At 46.9% G+C, this 10,329-nt stretch overlaps 1 long non-coding RNA gene across 2 annotated transcripts; it reads left to right on the top strand.

Annotated features, from left to right (window-relative positions):
* The first annotated feature begins 1,007 nt into the window (after positions 1-1,007).
* On the top strand, positions 1,008-3,768 carry LOC141374680 (uncharacterized). 2 transcript variants are annotated; one of them, XR_012381763.1, is made up of 3 exons: positions 1,008-1,536; positions 2,032-2,093; positions 2,989-3,768. It is a non-coding gene; the product is annotated as an uncharacterized lncRNA (long non-coding RNA). The 2 variants fall into 2 exon arrangements; XR_012381762.1 differs by having other exon boundaries at positions 2,023-2,093.
* Positions 3,769-10,329: the final 6,561 nt, after the last annotated feature.

Genomic DNA, 10,329 nt, shown 5'->3' with positions numbered 1-10,329 from the left:
GAGAGAGACACAGTGAGAGAGGGAACACAAGCAGGGGAAGTGGGAGAGGGAGAAGCGAAGCAGGCTTCCCGCAGAGCAGGGAGCCCGATGTGGGGCTCGATCCCAAGACCCTGGGATCATGACCTGAGCCGAAGGCAGACGCTTAACGACTGAGCCACCCAGGCGCCCCTGAAATTCTCTTTATTAAGGTTTTTCCCTTCCTTCTTCCTTTCTTCCCTCTGACTGACGTCAGCACAAAAGCCGGTGTGGGCAGAATTTGGGCATGCAAGGATATTGCCGAATAGTCCATTCCTGGCCCCTCCTCTTCCCAGGCCCTGGTCTCTGCAAGAGTCCCATCGAACCCCAAGGACAAAGGACAAGGCGTCTCATCCTCTGTCCGCCAGAGGTCCCACTTTCTGGTCCCTTTATTCCACAGCCCAGGACTGGGGTCCCAGCAGAAACCTCAGGACCCAAGGTTTATCCTGAGCCACGTAGGACCAAGGCGTAGTCACACTGCTCCCGTGTGTTACTCCAAAAACAGAACTTTGGGTCTGCAAAGTGTACCCCACAGAACATTCAGGAAGCAGGACAGACTTGATTATAGGATGAGACTCTGGCCACCAGCTTCACATCCCCTAAAATTTTCCCTACTTGGATGCCCAATGTCTCAGAATTTGCCATTAGAACTAAAATCGAGCAAGGAAAACTTGAGCCCAGCCAGAAGTATTCCATTAAGACTTACTAGCCATTTATGGCTCAGTGTGAGTGAAATACTCAGAGCCTTCCCTGAGGGTCAGGTGTGAGAAAATTCTAGAACCTTCCAGAAGCCTGCCTGTAATAGGGGAATTCTAAGAGGCGGAGGGGGCACAGGCAGTCCAGGCGAGGGTGCCAAAGACAAACCCCACCCACTCCTGACTGACCCTGGACTGGCCTGCCCAAAGATTTCCCAAGCCCCCTCCCGCGCGGCCTGTCTCCTGGTCCGCCACGGCCCCGCCTCCCAGGCCGGCCCTCCCGCCCCTGCCTCTCCCTTCACTCCTTCTCTCGCTTTCTCTCTCTACGGATCCCCCTATCCCTTGTCCTTCTTTCTTTTCCCTTTCTATTTTACTCTCATTTTTCCTTTTCCTTTCTCATTCTTCGTCATTCGCTTTCGCTCACATTTTTATCTTATTTATTGCCTTTTGCCTTCTCTTTCAGGTTCTCTTTCACGTTCCCTCCTTCTCCCGCACTTCACTTTCACTTTCTCCACCTCTGGGGTGCACAGCCTGCCCTTCCAGAGCCTGGCATCTTCCTCACTTCCCCAGGTCTTTCTGCATATCCTTCAGTGGAGGTTTTGGTTCCTGTAAATGCTACGCGTCGATGAGCATATGTTTTTGTTTTTGTTTTTCTCTTTTCCCTTCTTTTTCTTCCCCCTTCCCTGGTCTGTGCCTCCCCTCCTTTTTCCCTCTCTCCCTTCTCCCTGGATAGCTTTCTCTCCCCGTCCCCCCCTCCTTCCAGCTGCTTGAACATCTCAATTGTACCATGTCGGCAGATCCTCGCTGACCTGACATTTTATCCTAGGTGCGTCTGCTTTAACTATCCCACTTAAAAAATTAAACCCATCTGCCCCAAACTGAAAACAGCCTCTCCCCCACCAGGGACAATAAATATTGATGACTTGAGGCATGATTGGCCTTCTGATGTTTGATGACAACTGGTCTCAGTTACAGAATTTACATCATTTAATAAAAAAATGAAAAGCCCTAGCAGGGATGTTGCGTGTCAACAGACATTATTAAATGTCAAAAGAAATACATTTTCTTCAAGAGCCTGAAGTCTAAACAACGTGAGGGTGCCGGGGAGGGGTTGGGCGCGGGGAGTTTGGACAGCTCGAATTTGAAGTGCGGAATATTGTTTCTTTTTGGGTTCGCCCTGATTTGCTCCGCTTGAGTTTTCCTAGAGCCCTACTGTAGCCACCACCACAAAGCCTTTCTCGAGAAGTCCTCTCCCTTTTCATTATCTGAAAAGCTGAGCCCATTTGACATCTCTCTCCTTTCCCCACGGGAGAGCTCTCAGATGCTGCCGGGGGAGAAAACTGGATGTACCGAAGGGCATGATGGCTGGAAGCCGGAGATGAGGTGAGAACGCTTGCTTGGGTCTCTCTTTATTTTTATTGTCAGTACGAACTCAGGACTGTCTGGCTCTGAAGTTGAAAGCAAATAAACCCAGAGCTGCTATGTGAGCCCACTGTGCTTCCATTTATATCCTGATAAGTTAAATATAAAAAGTGCTATTAAAGGGGGTGGCTGCCCACACTTCTATTTGGGGTACACTCAGTCATTAAAAAGAAATCGAAGGGTGGAAACAGTTACTGCTATTTTAAATGCATTTATGTGTTTTACGGAGCTGGGTTCCGACTACCTGAGATGCTTCTGGAGGCTCATGTGGGCATATTTAGAAGGATCATAAATGCTTGTGGTCTTCAGAGTGGTTTCGTGAATTAAGTCCCTAAAGGCGTTTATAATTGAAAAGGTTAACATAGCTTCTTGGAATTCCTCACCGACCTTCCTCCCCTCCCAGTGGCTTAGGCCAGGGGAGAATCAGACTCCTTTATAATCACAGCAGTTGTTGTGGTCTTTCAAAGAAGGTTCTGGAAAAAGAACAGAACTGCAATAGGAATGCAGGGATTTATGCTACTCGGTCCTGCATTTGTAAAGCAGGGTTGTTATTAATATCTACTTGACGGGGTCATTGCGGAGGTTCCAGAAATGTTATTTGTGGGAGTGTCTTCACAATGGAGAAGGGACTGAGAGGTGTCTCTTCTGGAGAAAGGGTATGTCACCAGGAGATCTCTGAACTTTGGACACTTAACAGCTGGGGACTTTGGGCAAGTCGTGTACCCTCTCAGGGCCTCGAATTTATCACCTGTGAAATGAAAATGCTAATACCTACCTCTCAGGCCTTTAGTGGAAATTAGATGCCAAGTGTCTGAAACTGTTTAATAAACATGGAGTGCTGCCTTCTTTCATTCAGAAATACTTGGAACACTGCCTGTGAGCCAGGAAAGCAGCTGGAAGCTGAGGATGGGGACAGAAGTGGCCAGAGGAGCAGTTCTGCCCCTGAGGGTGCCATTCTGCAGTTCTGGCCTCGGAACCTGGAGGCAGTGGGAACCTGTGGGGGAATTGCAGCGAAGGTGGAGGAATGTGGGAGAAAGTTCCAAAGAGGGATGGCAAAGAGCAACTGGGTCTAACTTGTCCTGGATATGGAAGGTGGGGAGTAGGGGCACTGGGGAGTGGGAAAGTTGTCTGTTCCTGGCGGACGAGTCATCCGAGGCCGATGGAAGCACAGCGTGTTGCTGAATGGAAAGAATGATGCTGAATTTGGACAAAGGAGATCTGTGGAGGTTGGAACGATGAGTCGCAAATCCTTGGATGAGCAGAATGGCAAGCAAAATGCAAGGTTCATTAGGATTGTTATAGAGATTGCCATTGTGTTCACATCGACAAGATTTGCCCTGTTTTCTCTTTGTGTGGTTAAGGTTGGAACGAAGCTGGAATGCTCGGAAGGTCCAGTGTCCAGGTTCTGACAGGTTCTCTCAGACCCAGCCCATTACCTGACAATCTTAGTCACCTGAGTTGGGGGGTGGGCAGTTGGCAGGATTCTCTCCGAAATGTCTTTCTTGTGATTTGTCCAGCAATTCCTTCCCTCAGCCAAACCAGAAAAACCACTGAATCTGAGGTATTTGGAGTGGGTAGATGGTGTTCTGGATCCTTTAAAGGCAAATGGCTATAAAATGAAATGATCCCCTTAAAAGTTCACTTCGTCCTTGAAGTGTGTGTGTGTGTGTGTGTGTGTGTGTGTGTGTGTGTGTAGGGGAGGAGGTCCTGTAAGGCTCTCACTTTTTCCAAATGAACTTCCCCAACTTCATTAGGAGCAAGTGCAAACAGATGGGGAGGGCGTATTTCATAATAGCAACAGCCTCCTCACCACTGACCACCATGAGAAAAACAGCACCCCCCCTTTCTGGAAGTTGTCCCTTTAAGTGAGGTAGGAAAGCTGGAGTTGTTTGCCTCCAAGGAATTTAAGAGAATCAACATGTTTTCCTTTCCTGGTTGCTCCTGTGGTTGGATTTGCTTAAAATATTTCACTTCTTAAAGTAACCTCCGTTTGTTACGGTGGATTTTTTTGGTTTTTGTTTTGTTTTTCTCCCCCCTTGTTTTTGTTTTGTTTTGTTTTGAGGCAGAGAAGACCACCTCCAGGAAAAGAAAAAGAAAGAAAGAAAGAAAGAAAAAGAAAGAAAGAAAGAAAGAAAGAAAGAAAGAAAGAAAGAAAGAAAGAAAGAAACTTCTAGTTGTCAGAATCAGAATGCAATGCATATCAGTTATGCTGGAGACAATGAAAACATCAAAAAGCACATACAAGCCATAAAAAATTCAGGTCCTCTGAAGCAATGTGGGACACGCTTGGTTGCGCTCCTCATTTGCATGTCAGTACCCACAATGCTCTGCAAGCTCCCAGATCTTTCTGAGCAGCCCCAGTGTCTGAGCTCTAGGGAACAAAGTGAAAGGTTGGCGTGTGCTTGTGGGTGAGAGAGGGACTTTGGTATCAGCGGGAAAGGCAAGGAGGGTGTGGGGAGAGAACTGCTCCCACCGTGGTGATTCGCAGCCAGCCCTTTAGGGCTTAATCTCCAGCTTGGGAGCCGTACCTTGAGTTTTATTTTTTTGTTCGTTTTGGGGTTTTTTTTGTTTGTTTGTTTTTGTTTTTGCCTTCCTCTTCTTCCCTTTGCCCAGATATGCTGCGATGGTGAAGGCATGCTGTACAGCCTTCAGAAGCCCTGACTGACGGGGCTGCTACAGCACTTGCCTGGAACTGGAGATTTCTGTGCGGTGTGTGTCTTTGGACGCTGGCCCTCATTCCAAGACATGTTGGCCTCTTTGGCATTTGGGCTCCCATGGACAGCCCTCACTTGGTCAATGCGGAAACACAGAGGTGCCACTGTGACCTGCTGCTGGGCACCAACGGGGCACCCTCTGACTTCACCCTTCCCTCCCACACACGACATTCTTCTCTGCAAACCTTGGTCCCCAGGACCCCCACAGAGCCATCGTCTGGACATCCTGAATTCCAGGGGCAGATTGGGAATACAGGCCCCAAACTAAAAGTCGGTAGAGGCAGGGCCATGTACTTGGTCCCTGACTAGGTGTCCTCCGCCTCCTGGGTGGTCTTGGGTGTGTTGCTCGTTCCCCGCCATGTATCCTTTCCTTCCCAAGCCTGTCCTGTCCTGCGAGGACCTACAGAGCATCTGTGACTAAGACGCCTGTGATTTTTAACGTGGCCAACCATTCTGGAACCTGACAAAATATGTAAAAAAGAAAAGTGAAGCTCCCATCTTAGAGGCTTCCACCTGGAAGGTTTTTGTCTGGGCTTGAGCGTCAATTTTCTCAAAGCTGCAAAGGAATTCTTAGGCTAGATTAATTTAGCGGTAGGAAGATACGGGCGGAGGAGTGAATGTGGATACATGCGGGCTCTCAGCCCACCCCCCGACACCTCCAAGCGTCACAGGTAAGATAAAAGCCAGCCCCCACCTAGAATCGAGAAGCTGCTCCGGAAGCTGGACCCAGCAAGAGGGGTTGGTCTGCTTCAGCCCGTACACAGTGCTATAAAATGTGTTCCAGTGGTTACCAACATTTGAAAATCGGGAGCTTTTATAGCTTTTCTTCAAACATCTGCAGATCTGACCACCCTAGGCCTCCATTTCTTCATAGTCACCATGAGACGGCGGCTCCTGAGGGTGGTAGAGGCTCTCCTCTCCTGCAGGGCCTGCCTTCTCTGGCCCACCCAAGTCCTCCACCTACGTATAATCCGGTCTGGCTTTTGCAGGCTCAGCCTTGGCCAGACTCATGCTTTGAATCCCTGAGTTTTCCTACTTTGTTATCAGTCACATCGGCATAAGGATAACCCAGCCCCAGCCCCCGCGCCCCCCACCCCAGCTCTGACAGCTTTTCCTAGTGGGCATCCAGGGGAAGCAGGACCAAGGGCCTTGACTTACAAACACCCCCGGCTTTTTATCCCAATCCCCAAACATGCTCTGCTTCAGCAAATGTGTTTTTCACCTGCTACAGCCCCAGGAATCTGCCCCAGCCTCTGTCTCCTCCTGGCAGGCATATTTCCCTTCATTTCTGATGCCTAACGTAGTCTGAGGTGAGGGGTGAGTTGCAAGGTTTGGATTTTTCAAAATTCTTTCCCAGGTTTGTTGTGTCTAATTTGGGCTGCAAATGGTTTTTGGTGTCAACGGCTAACCACTGTTTGGTCTGAACATTCAGCTCTGTTGAATTTAGATGGCGGTGAAAAGCCAGTTTCCCCAAATACAGTCTAAATACATTTACACATTTATTCCCACATGTGTCTTTATGTTTCTGCCTGTCTCACCACACCTCAGACATGTCCGTGGATGGGAGCATCCTGGGAAGAAAATGGGCAGGTAACTTGACCCTCTACTGTAAACTTCATGGAAAAAAAAAAAATCAGCAAGTGGACCCAATCAGATGATGAGTGATAAAGATGCTTCTGAGCAAGGGCATTCCACTGAGAGCTCGGACTGGAATTTGGTTGTTTCCTTACAATCTAAAAGATAAATAATATCACTAGAGAGAAGAAGGAGAAATCAAGTAAGGGAGTTGAGAAAAATAAGTAAAAAGGTCTCTTTTAAAAATTACGCACCCCCCCAAAAAAGTCTGTGATTCTTTATCGACATCAGAGCCTTAAATATGTTTAATGTTCACCAATTTACAAGACAGTTAAAATAACAGGTGATGCTAGGTGTTAATAATACCGATGGTGACAGTTAACATTTACTGAGAGCTCACAATGCTCTAGGAACAGGGCTGAGGGTTATTACATACACGCTTACTCCTTTAATCCTTATAACAATGCTGTAAGGTCAATATATTATCCCCAAGGAAACTGACACTTAGTGTGGTTAAGTAATTTGTCCAAAGTCCCAGAGGTCGAGGTCGAAAGGGATGGAGCAGGTATTCAGACTACACTGCCCTCCAGCATAACGTGGGCCTGGGTGGCAAGACTGATGCTCCCCTCACCAGCTGGCTAGAGTAAGGACCTGGCGGATGGCCTGCCTCTGTCATGACTGGCTTGGGAGCTGGCACTTGGGTGAGCCCAGGAAGGCTGGAGAGAGACAAGTGGTGTATTTGGCCCACAATTCCTTTCCTAAAAAACGACCCCAAGGAGGCCCACTGGCAGGTCTCTGATGAAACCTGAAATCTTTAGAGATTATCCCACTCTAGACACATCGATGGAATGGGCCACAGCCTGGCTGATTTGATGGTTTCTTCACCCTGAATACATGTGACCGGGTTGGAGGATGCACAGTGTGCTCATTGCCTAAGGGTGCCTGGCTGTCTCGATGAGGTGATACCTGATATGAGGCCAGGAATGAGAGGCAGAGCCAGAACAGAGAGCAAGTTCCATCTTCCTCTGCATCGTAACTGAAGATGGTGATGAGGTTGGAATGGGGGTCTGAGCTCCAAGGCGCGTGGCTGGGAAAGAGGCAGGGCATCATCAGTGAACTTTGAGTCTGAAGTGGGCAGCCCTTTATATGATGATTTTCAGATATGGGCAGATGCTTAAGCAGCCTGGTCTGGGCTGAAAACTCAGCTTTCACGTACCCCTGCCCAGAGACCTTGAGCACCTAAGGGGGAGGCATTGTGCCAAGGTATGGGTGATAGTAGGAAGAACAAGGGAGGTTCTTTGCCTTCTCTGCTTACATAATTCCTCTGCTGCAAGGCAGCTCGAACGAAGATTCCAAGCTCAGTGGAACGGAGCAACTCATGCTAATGGGGAAAAGGGGAAGTGTGCCATAGGGTAGGAGACCATGCCTACTCACCCTTCCATTCCCCAGTGTGGACTGGAGAGTTGGGCATTAAGTAAATGTCTGTTGATGAACGACTGCTTCAGTCGATGATTGAATTTTTCTAGGGCTCTTGGAAATGTCTGTGGGAAAGGTATAAAGGTAAGTTGTATCTGTCAAAATTAGACTTGCTGCTAGTAACCAACACCCCAGTTAGCAGTTGTGATAGAAATTAAAGGTTTATTTTTCTGTCATATAACATGAAGTGTAGAGGTTGGTAATCCCACGGTGGTATGGCAGCCTTTGTAGTCATGAGGGACTCAACCTCTTTCAATCTCTCTGTTCTTCCATCTTAAGTTCATGAATTCCTCTCCTAAAATCACCTCATAGTAACAGCGTGGCTGCTGGAACTCCGTTTATCACATCCACGTTTCAGGCTGAAGAAAGAGAAAGAGGAGAAGTGCAGCCTTCTCAGAAGCCTCAGTTGACTTGCACTGACATTTCATTGGCCACTTCTAGGTGCAACGGAGACTAGGAAACATGTTCTTTTATCTGGGCATATTTCAACCTGAGTAAAATGATGCTTCTGCTAGTAAAGAAGAAGGGAAGAGTGGATAGTGGGCAGATAGCTGCAGACTCTGCCTTATAAGATTCAGCCTTCTGTACGGAGAGGAGGAAGAAAAGGAACTCACCAAGGTAATCCCTGTCTCATTCCTGTCCTTTTGAGATGCACAGCTTTGAGACATTCTTTATTGCGGCCTGATGATGTGGCAAATACAATATGTGGGTGCCTGGGGCGCATAATTAGTTCCTTCACTATTCAAATCCTACTGTTAAGGGCCTGGTTAATTGCATTGACTTCTCCTTCATTATCTTCAGCTGTGTAAAGTGCCTCTAAGACGGCTCGGATTCTATTTCCTAATGAAGCTTCTGGTGAAAAATGGAATTTGACAGGTATGTGGACAGAAATGCCCTGCGGTAGCTGACAGAGCTGGACGTGTTAGCCAGGCATGCAGATGGACAGATAGGCAGATAAAGCCTTTAGTAAATACCAAGTATTACTTAACAGCAAACTTACTGCTTCTCACTGACTCAAACAGGCTCTTACAGGATATTTAATGACTTCTGCTAAACAGAATATTAGAGTTTCTCACTTTTTTTAGGGCTGCAAAAATTAAAGCTACCATGTAAGACAAATGCCAAATTTCCACTCTCGTGTGTGTTCAGCTTTCTTAGCTTTTTCCCTCAATGAAAACCAAATAGACACCCTTGGTTCTTCCGAGATGGCAACCCAACAACCTATGTGTTCTCAGGTAAGGGCTCCCTCAACACGGAGAGCATAATGGGGCTGGATGTTTCCCAGTTTTCTTTAGCCCTGGGCTTGGGAAACTGCACCGAGGTTTTCGAAGAGGGAGGCAAGAATGTGAAATGGAAGTCCTTGGATTTCTGCCCATTGTTAGCCTTGGTGAATCGCTGAAGGGGCAGACCACCTGCTGATGGTTTCACCAGGAGGTAGAAATGACCAGTAGGCATGGTAGAAATGACCAGTCCTTCAAGGAGGTTGAGATTATCCAAAATCCCAAACCTCACCAATATTCCAATATCTGGAAAAAGACTCATCAAAAGGAGAGAATAAATTCTTTGTATCGTTCATACTGGTAATTACTTACAAATATCTTCCTTTCTAGGAGTGAATAAGTCTTCCTTGTTCCCGATTAGCTTCTTTTCCCCACAACATAAATAGTGCTCAGTAAGTATTAAGTTTAATGGCTGTATAGATAACACCACCTAATTTCTTTCAGGAACAATGTCTGTCTTGGCTTCGTCCATCCCCTTTGTTGCCAGGCTTTTGACATATTTTTTCCTAGACATTTTCTTTGTTTGTTTTTAGTGATTGAGATTATATTGCATATACTCAACACTGTGTACAATGTAATACACAATATAATATAATGTAATATGCAACTGTGTACGATGCTCTCGTATTCTGTTTAGCAGAAGTTGTTAATGCTAACCATTGTAGCACAAACATATTCCTATGTGTGTTCATATAGGTTAAGCTGCTATAATAAGGAGACCCCAAAATACAGAGGCAAAAATGAAGTAGTACTTATTTATCTCTCATGTAATGGTCTAAAGATAGGCTAGGGCAGGTGGGCAGTTCTGCTCCACAAGGCAGTCCAGGGAACAGGCTGGAGGAGTACTCTCTTTTAACACATGGTCTCCGTATCTTGATCCCATATGGCTCCTCCAGTTTTCCTCACTTCAAAGCCAAGGAGAAGAGGGAAAAAGAGAGCGGAGGACAAACAGCTTCCTCATAAAAATATAATCCAGAAGGTTCACGTTTTATGTGGGCTTACGTCTTATTGGTCGAAACCTAGAACATGGCCGTATCTATAGCTGCAAAGGGGAGGCTGGAAATTGTGGTCTCTCGCTGGACAATCATATGTCGCCTCGGTGTTTCCCAGGGGATATTAATCTTCAGGGTTTACAAATGAGAAGCTGGAATT

This window comes from Callorhinus ursinus, unplaced genomic scaffold (genome assembly GCF_003265705.2).
Source record: "Callorhinus ursinus isolate GAN/ISIS: 27379988/994484 unplaced genomic scaffold, GSC_fseal_2.0 scaffold20, whole genome shotgun sequence".
In the NCBI taxonomy this organism is placed as follows: Eukaryota; Metazoa; Chordata; class Mammalia; order Carnivora; family Otariidae; genus Callorhinus; species Callorhinus ursinus.
Note: the sequence above shows the minus strand (reverse complement) of the source record. Positions and strands in the feature narration are given on the sequence as shown.